This window comes from Oncorhynchus mykiss, chromosome 28 (genome assembly GCF_057628025.1).
Source record: "Oncorhynchus mykiss isolate SJ-2025 chromosome 28, ASM5762802v1, whole genome shotgun sequence".
In the NCBI taxonomy this organism is placed as follows: domain Eukaryota; kingdom Metazoa; phylum Chordata; class Actinopteri; order Salmoniformes; family Salmonidae; genus Oncorhynchus; species Oncorhynchus mykiss.
The window spans coordinates 571,769-592,463 of NC_143049.1; the positions used below are offsets into that span (position 1 = coordinate 571,769).

General features: G+C 42.1%; 2 long non-coding RNA genes across 2 annotated transcripts in view; both read left to right on the plus strand.

The window, feature by feature from the left end:
• Window positions 1–3,334, plus strand: part of LOC149970649 (uncharacterized) — a 141,694-nt gene extending 138,360 nt beyond the window's left edge. The window contains exon 3 of the long non-coding RNA XR_016492941.1: window positions 2,689–3,334. This is a non-coding gene — a long non-coding RNA (uncharacterized LOC149970649). The remainder of the gene's footprint in view (window positions 1–2,688) is intronic.
• Window positions 3,335–4,220: 886 nt separating this feature from the next.
• The window catches only part of LOC149970650 (uncharacterized), an 809,841-nt gene continuing 793,366 nt past the window's right edge, over window positions 4,221–20,695 (plus strand). The window contains exons 1-2 of the long non-coding RNA XR_016492943.1: window positions 4,221–4,311; window positions 4,680–4,741. This is a non-coding gene — a long non-coding RNA (uncharacterized LOC149970650). The remainder of the gene's footprint in view (window positions 4,312–4,679; window positions 4,742–20,695) is intronic.

A 20,695-nucleotide genomic window follows, 5' to 3' on the forward strand; every position in this document is an offset into this window, starting at 1 on the left:
AATCAGTTAACCACCTAACTGAGGAACTCAACTTAACCTTGCGCAATACCCTAGATGCAGTTGCACCCCTAAAAACTAAAAACATTTCTCATAAGAAACTAGCTCCCTGGTACACAGAAAATACCCGAGCTCTGAAGCAAGCTTCCAGAAAATTGGAACGGAAATGGCGCCACACCAAACTGGAAGTCTTCCGACTAGCTTGGAAAGACAGTACTGTGCAGTACCGAAGAGCCCTTACTGCTGCTCGATCATCCTATTTTTCTAACTTAATTGAGGAAAATAAGAACAATCCGAAATTCCTTTTTGATACTGTCGCAAAGCTAACTAAAAAGCAGCATTCCCCAAGAGAGGATGACTTTCACTTTAGCAGTGATAAATTCATGAACTTCTTTGAGGAAAAGATTATGATTATTAGAAAGCAAATTACGGACTCTTCCTTAAATCTGCGTATTCCTTCAAAGCTCAGTTGTCCTGAGTCTGCACAACTCTGCCAGGACCTAGGATCAAGAGAGACACTCAAGTGTTTTAGTACTATATCTCTTGACACAATGATGAAAATAATCATGGCCTCTAAACCTTCAAGCTGCATACTGGACCCTATTCCAACTAAACTACTGAAAGAGCTGCTTCCTGTGCTTGGCCCTACTATGTTGAACATAATAAACGGCTCTCTATCCACCGGATGTGTACCAAACTCATTAAAAGTGGCAGTAATAAAGCCTCTTGAAAAAGCCAAACCTTGACCCAGAAAATATAAAAAACTATCGGCCTATATCGAATCTTCCATTCCTCTCAAAAATTTTAGAAAAGGCTGTTGCGCAACAACTCACTGCCTTCCTGAAGACAAACAATGTATACGAAATGCTTCAGTCTGGTTTTAGACCCCATCATAGCACTGAGACGGCACTTGTGAAGGTGGTAAATGACATTTTAATGGCATCGGACCGAGGCTCTGCATCTGTCCTCGTGCTCCTAGACCTTAGTGCTGCTTTTGATACCATCGATCACCACATTCTTTTGGAGAGATTGGAAACCCAAATTGGTCTACACGGACAAGTTCTGGCCTGGTTTAGATCTTATCTGTCGGAAAGATATCAGTTTGTCTCTGTGAATGGTCTGTCCTCTGACAAATCAACTGTAAATTTCGGTGTTCCTCAAGGTTCTGTTTTAGGACCACTTTTGTTTTCACTATATATTTTACCTCTTGGGGATGTTATTCGAAAACATAATGTTAACTTTCACTGCTATGCAGATGACACACAGCTGTACATTTCAATTAAACATGGTGAAGCCCCAAAATTGCCCTTGCTAGAAGAATGTGTTTCAGACATAAGGAAGTGGATGGCTGCAAACTTTCTACTTTTAAACTCGGACAAAACAGAGATGCTTGTTCTAGGTCCCAAGAAACAAAGAGATCTTCTGTTGAATCTGACAATTAATCTTAATGGTTGTACAGTCGTCTCAAATAAAACTGTGAAGGACCTCGGCGTTACTCTGGACCCTGATCTCTCTTTTGAAGAACATATCAAGACCATTTCAAGGACAGCTTTTTTCCATCTACGAAACATTGCAAAAATCAGGAACTTTCTGTCCAAAAATGATGCAGAAAAATTAATCCATGCTTTTGTCACTTCCAGGTTAGACTACTGCAATGCTCTACTTTCCGGCTACCCGGATAAAGCACTAAATAAACTTCAGTTAGTGCTAAATACGGCTGCTAGAATCCTGACTAGAACCAAAAAATTTGATCATATTACTCCAGTGCTAGCCTCTCTACACTGGCTTCCTGTCAAAGCAAGGGCTGATTTCAAGGTTTTACTGCTAACCTACAAAGCATTACATGGGCTTGCTCCTATCTATCTCTCTGATTTGGTCCTGCCGTACATACCTACACGTACGCTACGGTCACAAGACGCAGGCCTCCTAATTGTCCCTAGAATTTTTAAGCAAACAGCTGGAGGCAGGGCTTTCTCCTATAGAGCTCCATTTTTATGGAACGGTCTGCCTACCCATGTCAGAGACGCAAACTCGGTCTCAACCTTTAAGTCTCTACTGAAGACTCATCTCTTCAGTGGGTCATATGATTGAGTGTAGTCTGGCCCAGGAGTGGGAGGGTGAACGGAAAGGCTCTGGAGCAACGAACCACCCTTGCTGTCTCTGCCTGGCCGGTTCCCCTCTTTCCACTGGGATTCTCTGCCTCTAACCCTATTACAGGGGCTGAGTCACTGGCTTTACTGGGGCTCTCTCATGCCGTCCCTGGAGGAGGTGCGTCACCTGAGTGGGTTGAGTCACTGATGTGGTCATCCTGTCTGGGTTGGCGCCCCCCCCCCCCCCCCTTAAGTTGTGCCGTGGCGGAGGTCTTTGTGGGCTATACTCAGCCTTGTCTCAGGATGGTAAGTTGGTGGTTGAAGATATCCCTCTAGTGGTGTGGGGGCTGTGCTTTGGCAAAGTGGGTGGGGTTATATCCTTCCTGTTTGGCCCTGTCCGGGGGTGTCCTCGGAGTGGGCCACAGTGTCTCCTGACCCCTCCTGTCTCAGCCTCCAGTATTTATGCTGCAGTAGTTTATGTGTCGGGGGGCTAGGGTCAGTTTGTTATATCTGGAGTACTTCTCCTGTCCTATTCGGTGTCCTGTGTGAATCTAAGTGTGCGTTCTCTAATTCTCTCCTTCTCTCTTTCTCTCTCTCGGAGGACCTGAGCCCTAGGACCATGCCCCAGGACTACCTGACATGATGACTCCTTGCTGTCCCCAGTCCACCTGGCTGTGCTGCTGCTCCAGTTTCAACTGTTCTGCCTTATTATTATTCGACCATGCTGATCATTTATGAACATTTGAACATCTTGGCCATGTTCTGTTATAATCTCCACCCGGCACAGCCAGAAGAGGACTGGCCATCCCACATATGCTCTCTCTAATTCTCTCTTTCTTTCTCTCTCTCGGAGGACCTGAGCCCTAGGACCATGCCCCAGGAATACCTGACATGATGACTCCTTGCTGTCCCCAGTCCACCTGACTGTGCTGCTGCTCCAGTTTCAACTATTCTGCCTTATTATTATTCGACCATGCTGGTCATTTATGAACATTTGAACATCTTGACCATGTTTTGTTATAATCTCCACCCGGCACAGCCAGAAGAGGACTGGCCACCCCACATAGCCTGGTTCCTCTCTAGGTTTCTTCCTAGGTTTTGGCCTTTCTAGGGAGTTTTTCCTAGCCACCGTGCTTCTTCACCTGCATTGCTTGCTGTTTGGGGTTTTAGGCTGGGTTTCTGTACAGCACTTTGAGATATCAGCTGATGTACGAAGGGCTATATAAAATAAATTTGATTTGATTTGATTTGAGGTTGTCTTTCATTTCACTCTACACTCCAAATGTCATATATGTATATAATCACTTGCACATTTAGCAAAAAACACTACATTGGGGAAACCCAGTATACAATAGAAAATAGACTTAAACAGCATTCTATACAATATCAAACGGGCCCATTTACACACAGAACTAGTGACTCATTTCCAGGATCACCCCATCAATGAACGCAATGAAAGCACTTATGCTGATTATAGACACTTAACCTGTTAGAGCTCTAGGGGCGCTATTTCATTTTTGGATAAAAAACGTTCCCGTTTTAAGCGCGATATTTTGTCACGAAAAGATGCTCGACTATGCATATTCTTGACAGTTTTGGAAAGAAAACACTCTGAAGTTTCAGAATCTGCAAAGATTTTGTCTGTAAGTGCCCCAGAACTCATTCTACAGGCGAAACCAAGATGATGCATCACCCAGGAATTAGCAGAATTTCTGAAGCTCTGTTTTCCATTCTCTCCTTATATGGCTGTGATTGCGCAACGAATGAGCCTACACTTTCTGTCGTTCGCCCAAGGTCTTAGCAGCATTGTGACGTATTTGTAGGCATATCATTGGAAGATTGACCATAAGAGACTACATTTTCCAAGTGTCCGCCTGGTGTCCTGCGTCGAATTCGGTGCGCAATTGCCAGCTGCTTCTACTTTACCATTTGATTCAGGGGAGAAAGCATGTGTCCAAGAACGATGTATCAATGAAGAGATATGTGAAAAACACCTTGATGATTGATTCTAAACAACGTTTGCCATGTTTTCAGTCGATATTATGGAGTTAATTTGGAAAAAAGTTTGCGTTTTGAGGACTGAATTTATGGATTTTTTTTGGTAGCCAAATGTGATGTATAAAACGGAGGTATTTCTAATACACAAGGAATCTTTTTGGAAAAACTGAGCATCTGCTATCTAACTGAGAGTATCCTCATTGAAAACATCAGAAGTTCTTCAAAGGTAAATGATTTTATTTGAAGGCTTTTATGTTTTTGTTAATGTTGCGTGCTGGATGCTAACGCTAATGCTAACGCTAAATGCTAACGCGAAATGCTAACTCTAGCTAGCTACTTTTACACAAATTATTGTTTTCCTATGGTTGAGAAGCATATTTTGAAAATCTGAGATGACAGTGTTGTTTACAAAAGGCTAAGCTTGAGAGATGGCATATTTATTTCATTTCATTTGCGATTTTCATAAATAGTTAACGTTGTGTTATGCTAATGAGCTTGCTGATAGATTTACACAATCCTGGATACAGGGGTTTTTTCATAGCTAAACGTGACGCAGAAAACGGAGCGATTTGTCCTAAACAAATAATCTTTCAGGAAAAACTGAACATTTGCTATCTGAGAGTCTCCTCATTGAAAACATCTGAAGTTCTTCAAAGGTAAATTATTTTTTTGAATGCTTTTCTGTTTTTTTGTGTAAATGTTGCCAGCTGAATGCTAATGCTAAATGCTACGTTAGCCATCAATACTGTTACACAAATGCTTGTTTTGCAATGGTTGAGAAGCATATTTTGAAAATCTGAGATGACAGTGTTGTTAACAAAAGGCTAAGCTTGAGAGCTAGCATATTTATTTCATTTCATTTGCGATTTTCATGAATAGTTAACGTTGCGTTATGGTAATGAGCTTGAGTCTGTATTCACGAACCCGGATCCGGGATGGGGAGATCAGAAAGGTTAATAGCGCGTTTTTAAGTTTCAAAAGATTGCGACTCCCGCCCTTTGCCTCACAATGGTTTGATCCACTGCAGGTCATTCGTTTTGTTGGAAGCCTTCACACACACCTGCTGAATTTGCAGAGCTGGCGCGCAAACTAAAGCAAACGTTAACTATCAAGCTAGCTCACCCTAAAAGTGTTTTGAAACACATAACCTGTCATTATGAAAATCACTGTATTCAAACCTGTGTAGATCAGTCAATTCTTAACTTAAAGACTTAAAACTCAGGATTCTGTAAGTGGCTATGTCAATAAAGACATGTGTTTACTTATAGCTTCCTGTGCCAACCGGAAGTGCCTTTAATTGGGTCACACTGTCTGTTTTGAAGGGTTAAAAAAGTCACATCTTTCCAAAACTTCACATGTGTGACTAGGTAACCCTCCTAAACTGTAAATCAGTAATTTCTGCCAGCAGATGTCAAAGAAAAGCTCTCACACACACACACACACACAGCAAGGATGGAGTGAAAAGGTGTGGTGCTGAAAGACACAGAGAGCAGGCAAGGGCATAAACATAATCTCTAGGCCGTGCAGAGTTCAACGAGATATCCCGTAGCTCGCTCGGTCTGAGCGCAGCGACCATGAGAAAAGTAGGCCCAAAATGTCATTTGTTTTGGGTGACAGTGAGAGAACTGCTAGGGTGAGAAGCACAATTCGACCTCAGGTACGTTCCTGAGGTCCTCCCGATCCGTGCAAGCCTAACCTTGGCCGTGTGGCATTAACCCTTAGCAGTTAAAAGAAGGTGTTTACTTCAAACAGTTTGCATTGACTTCTCTCCCCATAGGAATACATTGCCTGCACCTCTAAATTCAACCTGAAGCCTATGTGGGTTATGAATGCCTTATGAACCTGTCTTCTATGACAGTCCATCAGACCACTATGAGGTCTACCTGTGTCGAATCTAAGCATCCTGGAGCATCCGGAAGTGGTTAAATTCACCCAAAAGGTATTTTGATGTACATAACCTGCAAATGTGAAAATGACTGCATTCAACCCTGTCTAGATCAGTAAATTTTTAACATAAAGACTTTAAACTCAGGATTCTGTAAGAGAATACCCCAAGCAAGATATGTGTTTACGTATAGCTTCCTGTGCCAACCGGAAGTGCCTTTAATTGGGTCACACTGTCTGTTTTGAACTTGCATTGGCCAAGTGCCCACATCAACCTACAATTTACTCATAACCCACTTCCAGGAGCACCCCATCACTCACCTTACCATATCAGGGTTACAGTCACATATAGGCTGGACCTGTGGGCCTCTGGACCTGTGGGCAGCACGGGAGTGGATCCAGAACCTACAGACAATAACACCAAATGGCCTGTATTAGAAAATGGGTTTTAACAGACAGGAAAATGGATGGAGAAGAACATGGTTTTATTCATAATTTATTTCTACTCTATATATTTATGGTTTGTTTGGTTTTAGTTTGGCACTTCCTCTTTTAGGTTTTTCCTTTCCTTTAACAAAACAATGAAACCATTTAAATGCACAATATGGCGTTTATGTTCATATTTAACAACACTATGGTTGAATGAATCTCTCACCACATCGACTTCTGCACTGCCACCCAGAAAAAGAGGCAACTTGGAGCTTACCTCAGTTTAATTTATGATCCTAGGAGGACATCTACGGGCCTTTAAGTATTACACCAAATGGCAAGGTGGCAGATTGGAATTTGAAGGGAAATAAACCAATACTAGTCTTGGGAGACTCAAATGTTAATAGAATCCCTCCATTTCATAACCCATAACCCATACAAGTGGAGAGTTACCCTGGAGCAACATTTTACCATTTCAAAAAGGTCCTGGAGAAAACAGAGGTTCATTTAGACACCAGCATGCATAGTGGTTCTCTCGGTGGGCATAAACAATATGGATAATGACCCATACAAAACATCAAACAGAATGCATCAATGCACAAGGAAGCAAGAGTCACTTTTTCCCTAATGCAATTATTTACATCCCCATTATTAACCACTCACACCTCCTTTCACCAGATCGAAAACGGAACCTCAAAGTCATTAACGGTTACATCACCACACATGGCCCATTTCTCTTGGAGATACCACATGATGAATTCCACACAACAGACCTGATACACTGAACAACAACCACAGCAGACCTCATTTTTAAGAATTGGTGTGAGCAGCTAAATTTAGAATAGGCTCTACCCACAATTTGGACCCACACCACACCCTTCTTTTCCCCCCAACCCCCTGTACACTCCCCCTTTCCTCCCCCAGTTGCTTTCTTAGATTACCCAGCAGAGGGGGTAGTTGACCCCCTCTCATCATGAATTTATCCAAGTCTTTTCAACTCACAACAGCACAGACCCAACTTTTGGAGAGGGGGGGTTGTCTTTCATTTCACTCTACACTCCAAATGTCATATATGTATATAATCACTTGCACATTTAGCAAAAAACACTACATTGGGGAAACCCAGTATACAATAGAAAATAGACTTAAACAGCATTCTATACAATATCAAACGGGCCCATTTACACACAGAACTAGTGACTCATTTCCAGGATCACCCCATCAATGAACGCAATGAAAGCACTTATGCTGATTATAGACACTTAATAGCGCGTTTTTAAGTTTCAAAAGATTGCGACTCCCGCCCTTTGCCTCACAATGGTTTGATCCACTGCAGGTCATTCGTTTTGTTGGAAGCCTTCACACACACCTGCTGAATTTGCAGAGCTGGCGCGCAAACTAAAGCAAACGTTAACTATCAAGCTAGCTCACCCTAAAAGTGTTTTGAAACACATAACCTGTCATTATGAAAATCACTGTATTCAAACCTGTGTAGATCAGTCAATTCTTAACTTAAAGACTTAAAACTCAGGATTCTGTAAGTGGCTATGTCAATAAAGACATGTGTTTACTTATAGCTTCCTGTGCCAACCGGAAGTGCCTTTAATTGGGTCACACTGTCTGTTTTGAAGGGTTAAAAAAGTCACATCTTTCCAAAACTTCACATGTGTGACTAGGTAACCCTCCTAAACTGTAAATCAGTAATTTCCGCCAGCAGATGTCAAAGAAAAGCTCTCACACACACACACACACACAGCAAGGATGGAGTGAAAAGGTGTGGTGCTGAAAGACACAGAGAGCAGGCAAGGGCATAAACATAATCTCTAGGCCGTGCAGAGTTCAACGAGATATCCCGTAGCTCGCTCGGTCTGAGCGCAGCGACCATGAGAAAAGTAGGCCCAAAATGTCATTTGTTTTGGGTGACAGTGAGAGAACTGCTAGGGTGAGAAGCACAATTCGACCTCAGGTACGTTCCTGAGATCCTCCCGATCCGTGCAAGCCTAACCTTGGCCGTGTGGCATTAACCCTTAGCAGTTAAAAGAAGGTGTTTACTTCAAACAGTTTGCATTGACTTCTCTCCCCATAGGAATACATTGCCTGCACCTCTAAATTCAACCTGAAGCCTATGTGGGTTATGAATGCCTTATGAACCTGTCTTCTATGACAGTCCATCAGACCACTATGAGGTCTACCTGTGTCGAATCTAAGCATCCTGGAGCATCCGGAAGTGGTTAAATTCACCCAAAAGGTATTTTGATGTACATAACCTGCAAATGTGAAAATGACTGCATTCAACCCTGTCTAGATCAGTCAATTTTTAACATAAAGACTTTAAACTCAGGATTCTGTAAGAGAATACCCCAAGCAAGATATGTGTTTACGTATAGCTTCCTGTGCCAACCGGAAGTGCCTTTAATTGGGTCACACTGTCTGTTTTGAACTTGCATTGGCCAAGTGCCCACATCAACCTACAATTTACTCATAACCCACTTCCAGGAGCACCCCATCACTCACCTTACCATATCAGGGTTACAGTCACATATAGGCTGGACCTGTGGGCCTCTGGACCTGTGGGCAGCACGGGAGTGGATCCAGAACCTACAGACAATAACACCAAATGGCCTGTATTAGAAAATGGGTTTTAACAGACAGGAAAATGGATGGAGAAGAACATGGTTTTATTCATAATTTATTTCTACTCTATATATTTATGGTTTGTTTGGTTTTAGTTTGGCACTTCCTCTTTTAGGTTTTTCCTTTCCTTTAACAAAACAATGAAACCATTTAAATGCACAATATGGCGTTTATGTTCATATTTAACAACACTATGGTTGAATGAATCTCTCACCACATCGACTTCTGCACTGCCACCCAGAAAAAGAGGCAACTTGGAGCTTACCTCAGTTTAATTTATGATCCTAGGAGGACATCTACGGGCCTTTAAGTATTACACCAAATGGCAAGGTGGCAGATTGGAATTTGAAGGGAAATAAACCAATACTAGTCTTGGGAGACTCAAATGTTAATAGAATCCCTCCATTTCATAACCCATAACCCATACAAGTGGAGAGTTACCCTGGAGCAACATTTTACCATTTCAAAAAGGTCCTGGAGAAAACAGAGGTTCATTTAGACACCAGCATGCATAGTGGTTCTCTCGGTGGGCATAAACAATATGGATAATGACCCATACAAAACATCAAACAGAATGCATCAATGCACAAGGAAGCAAGAGTCACTTTTTCCCTAATGCAATTATTTACATCCCCATTATTAACCACTCACACCTCCTTTCACCAGATCGAAAACGGAACCTCAAAGTCATTAACGGTTACATCACCACACATGGCCCATTTCTCTTGGAGATACCACATGATGAATTCCACACAACAGACCTGATACACTGAACAACAACCACAGCAGACCTCATTTTTAAGAATTGGTGTGAGCAGCTAAATTTAGAATAGGCTCTACCCACAATTTGGACCCACACCACACCCTTCTTTTCCCCCCAACCCCCTGTACACTCCCCCTTTCCTCCCCCAGTTGCTTTCTTAGATTACCCAGCAGAGGGGGTAGTTGACCCCCTCTCATCATGAATTTATCCAAGTCTTTTCAACTCACAACAGCACAGACCCAACTTTTGGAGAGGGGGGGTTGTCTTTCATTTCACTCTACACTCCAAATGTCATATATGTATATAATCACTTGCACATTTAGCAAAAAACACTACATTGGGGAAACCCAGTATACAATAGAAAATAGACTTAAACAGCATTCTATACAATATCAAACGGGCCCATTTACACACAGAACTAGTGACTCATTTCCAGGATCACCCCATCAATGAACGCAATGAAAGCACTTATGCTGATTATAGACACTTAATAGCGCGTTTTTAAGTTTCAAAAGATTGCGACTCCCGCCCTTTGCCTCACAATGGTTTGATCCACTGCAGGTCATTCGTTTTGTTGGAAGCCTTCACACACACCTGCTGAATTTGCAGAGCTGGCGCGCAAACTAAAGCAAACGTTAACTATCAAGCTAGCTCACCCTAAAAGTGTTTTGAAACACATAACCTGTCATTATGAAAATCACTGTATTCAAACCTGTGTAGATCAGTCAATTCTTAACTTAAAGACTTAAAACTCAGGATTCTGTAAGTGGCTATGTCAATAAAGACATGTGTTTACTTATAGCTTCCTGTGCCAACCGGAAGTGCCTTTAATTGGGTCACACTGTCTGTTTTGAAGGGTTAAAAAAGTCACATCTTTCCAAAACTTCACATGTGTGACTAGGTAACCCCCTTAACTGTAAATCAGTAATTTCCGCCAGCAGATGTCAAAGAAAAGCTCTCACACACACACACACACACAGCAAGGATGGAGTGAAAAGGTGTGGTGCTGAAAGACACAGAGAGCAGGCAAGGGCATAAACATAATCTCTAGGCCGTGCAGAGTTCAACGAGATATCCCGTAGCTCGCTCGGTCTGAGCGCAGCGACCATGAGAAAAGTAGGCCCAAAATGTCATTTGTTTTGGGTGACAGTGAGAGAACTGCTAGGGTGAGAAGCACAATTCGACCTCAGGTACGTTCCTGAGATCCTCCCGATCCGTGCAAGCCTAACCTTGGCCGTGTGGCATTAACCCTTAGCAGTTAAAAGAAGGTGTTTACTTCAAACAGTTTGCATTGACTTCTCTCCCCATAGGAATACATTGCCTGCACCTCTAAATTCAACCTGAAGCCTATGTGGGTTATGAATGCCTTATGAACCTGTCTTCTATGACAGTCCATCAGACCACTATGAGGTCTACCTGTGTCGAATCTAAGCATCCTGGAGCATCCGGAAGTGGTTAAATTCACCCAAAAGGTATTTTGATGTACATAACCTGCAAATGTGAAAATGACTGCATTCAACCCTGTCTAGATCAGTCAATTTTTAACATAAAGACTTTAAACTCAGGATTCTGTAAGAGAATACCCCAAGCAAGATATGTGTTTACGTATAGCTTCCTGTGCCAACCGGAAGTGCCTTTAATTGGGTCACACTGTCTGTTTTGAACTTGCATTGGCCAAGTGCCCACATCAACCTACAATTTACTCATAACCCACTTCCAGGAGCACCCCATCACTCACCTTACCATATCAGGGTTACAGTCACATATAGGCTGGACCTGTGGGCCTCTGGACCTGTGGGCAGCACGGGAGTGGATCCAGAACCTACAGACAATAACACCAAATGGCCTGTATTAGAAAATGGGTTTTAACAGACAGGAAAATGGATGGAGAAGAACATGGTTTTATTCATAATTTATTTCTACTCTATATATTTATGGTTTGTTTGGTTTTAGTTTGGCACTTCCTCTTTTAGGTTTTTCCTTTCCTTTAACAAAACAATGAAACCATTTAAATGCACAATATGGCGTTTATGTTCATATTTAACAACACTATGGTTGAATGAATCTCTCACCACATCGACTTCTGCACTGCCACCCAGAAAAAGAGGCAACTTGGAGCTTACCTCAGTTTAATTTATGATCCTAGGAGGACATCTACGGGCCTTTAAGTATTACACCAAATGGCAAGGTGGCAGATTGGAATTTGAAGGGAAATAAACCAATACTAGTCTTGGGAGACTCAAATGTTAATAGAATCCCTCCATTTCATAACCCATACAAGTGGAGAGTTACCCTGGAGCAACATTTTACCATTTCAAAAAGGTCCTGGAGAAAACAGAGGTTCATTTAGACACCAGCATGCATAGTGGTTCTCTCGGTGGGCATAAACAATATGGATAATGACCCATACAAAACATCAAACAGAATGCATCAATGCACAAGGAAGCAAGAGTCACTTTTTCCCTAATGCAATTATTTACATCCCCATTATTAACCACTCACACCTCCTTTCACCAGATCGAAAACGGAACCTCAAAGTCATTAACGGTTACATCACCACACATGGCCCATTTCTCTTGGAGATACCACATGATGAATTCCACACAACAGACCTGATACACTGAACAACAACCACAGCAGACCTAATTTTTAAGAATTGGTGTGAGCAGCTAAATTTAGAATAGGCTCTACCCACAATTTGGACCCACACCACACCCTTCTTTTCCCCCCAACCCCCTGTACACTCCCCCTTTCCTCCCCCAGTTGCTTTCTTAGATTACCCAGCAGAGGGGGTAGTTGACCCCCTCTCATCATGAATTTATCCAAGTCTTTTCAACTCACAACAGCACAGACCCAACTTTTGGAGAGGGGGGGTTGTCTTTCATTTCACTCTACACTCCAAATGTCATATATGTATATAATCACTTGCACATTTAGCAAAAAACACTACATTGGGGAAACCCAGTATACAATAGAAAATAGACTTAAACAGCATTCTATACAATATCAAACGGGCCCATTTACACACAGAACTAGTGACTCATTTCCAGGATCACCCCATCAATGAACGCAATGAAAGCACTTATGCTGATTATAGACATTTAATAGCGCGTTTTTAAGTTTCAAAAGATTGCGACTCCCGCCGTTTGCCTCACAATGGTTTGATCCACTGCAGGTCATTCGTTTTGTTGGAAGCCTTCACACACACCTGCTGAATTTGCAGAGCTGGCGCGCAAACTAAAGCAAACGTTAACTATCAAGCTAGCTCACCCTAAAAGTGTTTTGAAACACATAACCTGTCATTATGAAAATCACTGTATTCAAACCTGTGTAGATCAGTCAATTCTTAACTTAAAGACTTAAAACTCAGGATTCTGTAAGTGGCTATGTCAATAAAGACATGTGTTTACTTATAGCTTCCTGTGCCAACCGGAAGTGCCTTTAATTGGGTCACACTGTCTGTTTTGAAGGGTTAAAAAAGTCACATCTTTCCAAAACTTCACATGTGTGACTAGGTAACCCTCCTAAACTGTAAATCAGTAATTTCCGCCAGCAGATGTCAAAGAAAAGCTCTCACACACACACACACACACAGCAAGGATGGAGTGAAAAGGTGTGGTGCTGAAAGACACAGAGAGCAGGCAAGGGCATAAACATAATCTCTAGGCCGTGCAGAGTTCAACGAGATATCCCGTAGCTCGCTCGGTCTGAGCGCAGCGACCATGAGAAAAGTAGGCCCAAAATGTCATTTGTTTTGGGTGACAGTGAGAGAACTGCTAGGGTGAGAAGCACAATTCGACCTCAGGTACGTTCCTGAGGTCCTCCCGATCCGTGCAAGCCTAACCTTGGCCGTGTGGCATTAACCCTTAGCAGTTAAAAGAAGGTGTTTACTTCAAACAGTTTGCATTGACTTCTCTCCCCATAGGAATACATTGCCTGCACCTCTAAATTCAACCTGAAGCCTATGTGGGTTATGAATGCCTTATGAACCTGTCTTCTATGACAGTCCATCAGACCACTATGAGGTCTACCTGTGTCGAATCTAAGCATCCTGGAGCATCCGGAAGTGGTTAAATTCACCCAAAAGGTATTTTGATGTACATAACCTGCAAATGTGAAAATGACTGCATTCAACCCTGTCTAGATCAGTCAATTTTTAACATAAAGACTTTAAACTCAGGATTCTGTAAGAGAATACCCCAAGCAAGATATGTGTTTACGTATAGCTTCCTGTGCCAACCGGAAGTGCCTTTAATTGGGTCACACTGTCTGTTTTGAACTTGCATTGGCCAAGTGCCCACATCAACCTACAATTTACTCATAACCCACTTCCAGGAGCACCCCATCACTCACCTTACCATATCAGGGTTACAGTCACATATAGGCTGGACCTGTGGGCCTCTGGACCTGTGGGCAGCACGGGAGTGGATCCAGAACCTACAGACAATAACACCAAATGGCCTGTATTAGAAAATGGGTTTTAACAGACAGGAAAATGGATGGAGAAGAACATGGTTTTATTCATAATTTATTTCTACTCTATATATTTATGGTTTGTTTGGTTTTAGTTTGGCACTTCCTCTTTTAGGTTTTTCCTTTCCTTTAACAAAACAATGAAACCATTTAAATGCACAATATGGCGTTTATGTTCATATTTAACAACACTATGGTTGAATGAATCTCTCACCACATCGACTTCTGCACTGCCACCCAGAAAAAGAGGCAACTTGGAGCTTACCTCAGTTTAATTTATGATCCTAGGAGGACATCTACGGGCCTTTAAGTATTACACCAAATGGCAAGGTGGCAGATTGGAATTTGAAGGGAAATAAACCAATACTAGTCTTGGGAGACTCAAATGTTAATAGAATCCCTCCATTTCATAACCCATACAAGTGGAGAGTTACCCTGGAGCAACATTTTACCATTTCAAAAAGGTCCTGGAGAAAACAGAGGTTCATTTAGACACCAGCATGCATAGTGGTTCTCTCGGTGGGCATAAACAATATGGATAATGACCCATACAAAACATCAAACAGAATGCATCAATGCACAAGGAAGCAAGAGTCACTTTTTCCCTAATGCAATTATTTACATCCCCATTATTAACCACTCACACCTCCTTTCACCAGATCGAAAACGGAACCTCAAAGTCATTAACGGTTACATCACCACACATGGCCCATTTCTCTTGGAGATACCACATGATGAATTCCACACAACAGACCTGATACACTGAACAACAACCACAGCAGACCTCATTTTTAAGAATTGGTGTGAGCAGCTAAATTTAGAATAGGCTCTACCCACAATTTGGACCCACACCACACCCTTCTTTTCCCCCCAACCCCCTGTACACTCCCCCTTTCCTCCCCCAGTTGCTTTCTTAGATTACCCAGCAGAGGGGGTAGTTGACCCCCTCTCATCATGAATTTATCCAAGTCTTTTCAACTCACAACAGCACAGACCCAACTTTTGGAGAGGGGGGGTTGTCTTTCATTTCACTCTACACTCCAAATGTCATATATGTATATAATCACTTGCACATTTAGCAAAAAACACTACATTGGGGAAACCCAGTATACAATAGAAAATAGACTTAAACAGCATTCTATACAATATCAAACGGGCCCATTTACACACAGAACTAGTGATTCATTTCCAGGATCACCCCATCAATGAACGCAATGAAAGCACTTATGCTGATTATAGACACTTAATAGCGCGTTTTTAAGTTTCAAAAGATTGCGACTCCCGCCCTTTGCCTCACAATGGTTTGATCCACTGCAGGTCATTCGTTTTGTTGGAAGCCTTCACACACACCTGCTGAATTTGCAGAGCTGGCGCGCAAACTAAAGCAAACGTTAACTATCAAGCTAGCTCACCCTAAAAGTGTTTTGAAACACATAACCTGTCATTATGAAAATCACTGTATTCAAACCTGTGTAGATCAGTCAATTCTTAACTTAAAGACTTAAAACTCAGGATTCTGTAAGTGGCTATGTCAATAAAGACATGTGTTTACTTATAGCTTCCTGTGCCAACCGGAAGTGCCTTTAATTGGGTCACACTGTCTGTTTTGAAGGGTTAAAAAAGTCACATCTTTCCAAAACTTCACATGTGTGACTAGGTAACCCTCCTAAACTGTAAATCAGTAATTTCCGCCAGCAGATGTCAAAGAAAAGCTCTCACACACACACACACACACAGCAAGGATGGAGTGAAAAGGTGTGGTGCTGAAAGACACAGAGAGCAGGCAAGGGCATAAACATAATCTCTAGGCCGTGCAGAGTTCAACGAGATATCCCGTAGCTCGCTCGGTCTGAGCGCAGCGACCATGAGAAAAGTAGGCCCAAAATGTCATTTGTTTTGGGTGACAGTGAGAGAACTGCTAGGGTGAGAAGCACAATTCGACCTCAGGTACGTTCCTGAGATCCTCCCGATCCGTGCAAGCCTAACCTTGGCCGTGTGGCATTAACCCTTAGCAGTTAAAAGAAGGTGTTTACTTCAAACAGTTTGCATTGACTTCTCTCCCCATAGGAATACATTGCCTGCACCTCTAAATTCAACCTGAAGCCTATGTGGGTTATGAATGCCTTATGAACCTGTCTTCTATGACAGTCCATTAGACCACTATGAGGTCTACCTGTGTCGAATCTAAGCATCCTGGAGCATCCGGAAGTGGTTAAATTCACCCAAAAGGTATTTTGATGTACATAACCTGCAAATGTGAAAATGACTGCATTCAACCCTGTCTAGATCAGTCAATTTTTAACATAAAGACTTTAAACTCAGGATTCTGTAAGAGAATACCCCAAGCAAGATATGTGTTTACGTATAGCTTCCTGTGCCAACCGGAAGTGCCTTTAATTGGGTCACACTGTCTGTTTTGAACTTGCATTGGCCAAGTGCCCACATCAACCTACAATTTACTCATAACCCACTTCCAGGAGCACCCCATCACTCACCTTACCATATCAGGGTTACAGTCACATATAGGCTGGACCTGTGGGCCTCTGGACCTGTGGGCAGCACGGGAGTGGATCCAGAACCTACAGACAATAACACCAAATGGCCTGTATTAGAAAATGGGTTTTAACAGACAGGAAAATGGATGGAGAAGAACATGGTTTTATTCATAATTTATTTCTACTCTATATATTTATGGTTTGTTTGGTTTTAGTTTGGCACTTCCTCTTTTAGGTTTTTCCTTTCCTTTAACAAAACAATGAAACCATTTAAATGCACAATATGGCGTTTATGTTCATATTTAACAACACTATGGTTGAATGAATCTCTCACCACATCGACTTCTGCACTGCCACCCAGAAAAAGAGGCAACTTGGAGCTTACCTCAGTTTAATTTATGATCCTAGGAGGACATCTACGGGCCTTTAAGTATTACACCAAATGGCAAGGTGGCAGATTGGAATTTGAAGGGAAATAAACCAATACTAGTCTTGGGAGACTCAAATGTTAATAGAATCCCTCCATTTCATAACCCATAACCCATACAAGTGGAGAGTTACCCTGGAGCAACATTTTACCATTTCAAAAAGGTCCTGGAGAAAACAGAGGTTCATTTAGACACCAGCATGCATAGTGGTTCTCTCGGTGGGCATAAACAATATGGATAATGACCCATACAAAACATCAAACAGAATGCATCAATGCACAAGGAAGCAAGAGTCACTTTTTCCCTAATGCAATTATTTACATCCCCATTATTAACCACTCACACCTCCTTTCACCAGATCGAAAACGGAACCTCAAAGTCATTAACGGTTACATCACCACACATGGCCCATTTCTCTTGGAGATACCACATGATGAATTCCACACAACAGACCTGATACACTGAACAACAACCACAGCAGACCTCATTTTTAAGAATTGGTGTGAGCAGCTAAATTTAGAATAGGCTCTACCCACAATTTGGACCCACACCACACCCTTCTTTTCCCCCCAACCCCCTGTACACTCCCCCTTTCCTCCCCCAGTTGCTTTCTTAGATTACCCAGCAGAGGGGGTAGTTGACCCCCTCTCATCATGAATTTATCCAAGTCTTTTCAACTCACAACAGCACAGACCCAACTTTTGGAGAGGGGGGGTTGTCTTTCATTTCACTCTACACTCCAAATGTCATATATGTATATAATCACTTGCACATTTAGCAAAAAACACTACATTGGGGAAACCCAGTATACAATAGAAAATAGACTTAAACAGCATTCTATACAATATCAAACGGGCCCATTTACACACAGAACTAGTGACTCATTTCCAGGATCACCCCATCAATGAACGCAATGAAAGCACTTATGCTGATTATAGACACTTAATAGCGCGTTTTTAAGTTTCAAAAGATTGCGACTCCCGCCCTTTGCCTCACAATGGTTTGATCCACTGCAGGTCATTCGTTTTGTTGGAAGCCTTCACACACACCTGCTGAATTTGCAGAGCTGGCGCGCAAACTAAAGCAAACGTTAACTATCAAGCTAGCTCACCCTAAAAGTGTTTTGAAACACATAACCTGTCATTATGAAAATCACTGTATTCAAACCTGTGTAGATCAGTCAATTCTTAACTTAAAGACTTAAAACTCAGGATTCTGTAAGTGGCTATGTCAATAAAGACATGTGTTTACTTATAGCTTCCTGTGCCAACCGGAAGTGCCTTTAATTGGGTCACACTGTCTGTTTTGAAGGGTTAAAAAAGTCACATCTTTCCAAAACTTCACGTGTGACTAGGTAACCCTCCTAAACTGTAAATCAGTAATTTCCGCCAGCAGATGTCAAAGAAAAGCTCTCACACACACACACACACACAGCAAGGATGGAGTGAAAAGGTGTGGTGCTGAAAGACACAGAGAGCAGGCAAGGGCATAAACATAATCTCTAGGCCGTGCAGAGTTCAACGAGATATCCCGTAGCTCGCTCGGTCTGAGCGCAGCGACCATGAGAAAAGTAGGCCCAAAATGTCATTTGTTTTGGGTGACAGTGAGAGAACTGCTAGGGTGAGAAGCACAATTCGACCTCAGGTACGTTCCTGAGATCCTCCCGATCCGTGCAAGCCTAACCTTGGCCGTGTGGCATTAACCCTTAGCAGTTAAAAGAAGGTGTTTACTTCAAACAGTTTGCATTGACTTCTCTCCCCATAGGAATACATTGCCTGCACCTCTAAATTCAACCTGAAGCCTATGTGGGTTATGAATGCCTTATGAACCTGTCTTCTATGACAGTCCATCAGACCACTATGAGGTCTACCTGTGTCGAATCTAAGCATCCTGGAGCATCCGGAAGTGGTTAAATTCACCCAAAAGGTATTTTGATGTACATAACCTGCAAATGTGAAAATGACTGCATTCAACCCTGTCTAGATCAGTCAATTTTTAACATAAAGACTTTAAACTCAGGATTCTGTAAGAGAATACCCCAAGCAAGATATGTGTTTACGTATAGCTTTCCTGTGCCAACCGGAAGTGCCTTTAATTGGGTCACACTGTCTGTTTTGAACTTGCATTGGCCAAGTGCCCACATCAACCTACAATTTACTCATAACCCACTTCCAGGAGCACCCCATCACTCACCTTACCATATCAGGGTTACAGTCACATATAGGCTGGACCTGTGGGCCTCTGGACCTGTGGGCAGCACGGGAGTGGATCCAGAACCTACAGACAATAACACCAAATGGCCTGTATTAGAAAATGGGTTTTAACAGACAGGAAAATGGATGGAGAAGAACATGGTTTTATTCATAATTTATTTCTACTCTATATATTTATGGTTTGTTTGGTTTTAGTTTGGCACTTCCTCTTTTAGGTTTTTCCTTTCCTTTAACAAAACAATGAAACCATTTAAATGCACAATATGGCGTTTATGTTCATATTTAACAACACTATGGTTGAATGAATCTCTCACCACATCGACTTCTGCACTGCCACCCAGAAAAAGAGGCAACTTGGAGCTTACCTCAGTTTAATTTATGATCCTAGGAGGACATCTACGGGCCTTTAAGTATTACACCAAATGGCAAGGTGGCAGATTGGAATTTGAAGGGAAATAAACCAATACTAGTCTTGGGAGACTCAAATGTTAATAGAATCCCTCCATTTCATAACCCATAACCCATACAAGTGGAGAGTTACCCTGGAGCAACATTTTACCATTTCAAAAAGGTCCTGGAGAAAACAGAGGTTCATTTAGACACCAGCATGCATAGTGGTTCTCTCGGTGGGCATAAACAATATGGATAATGACCCATACAAAACATCAAACAGAATGCATCAATGCACAAGGAAGCAAGAGTCACTTTTTCCCTAATGCAATTATTTACATCCCCATTATTAACCACTCACACCTCCTTTCACCAGATCGAAAACGGAACCTCAAAGTCATTAACGGTTACATCACCACACATGGCCCATTTCTCTTGGAGATACCACATGATGAATTCCACACAACAGACCTGATACACTGAACAACAACCACAGCAGACCTCATTTTTAAGAATTGGTGTGAGCAGCTAAATTTAGAATAGGCTCTACCCACAATTTGGACCCACACCACACCCTTCTTTTCCCCCCAACCCCCTGTACACTCCCCCTTTCCTCCCCCAGTTGCTTTCTTAGATTACCCAGCAGAGGGGGTAGTTGACCCCCTCTCATCATGAATTTATCCAAGTCTTTTCAACTCACAACAGCACAGACCCAACTTTTGGAGAGGGGGGGTTGTCTTTCATTTCACTCTACACTCCAAATGTCATATATGTATATAATCACTTGCACATTTAGCAAAAAACACTACATTGGGGAAACCCAGTATACAATAGAAAATAGACTTAAACAGCATTCTATACAATATCAAACGGGCCCATTTACACACAGAACTAGTGACTC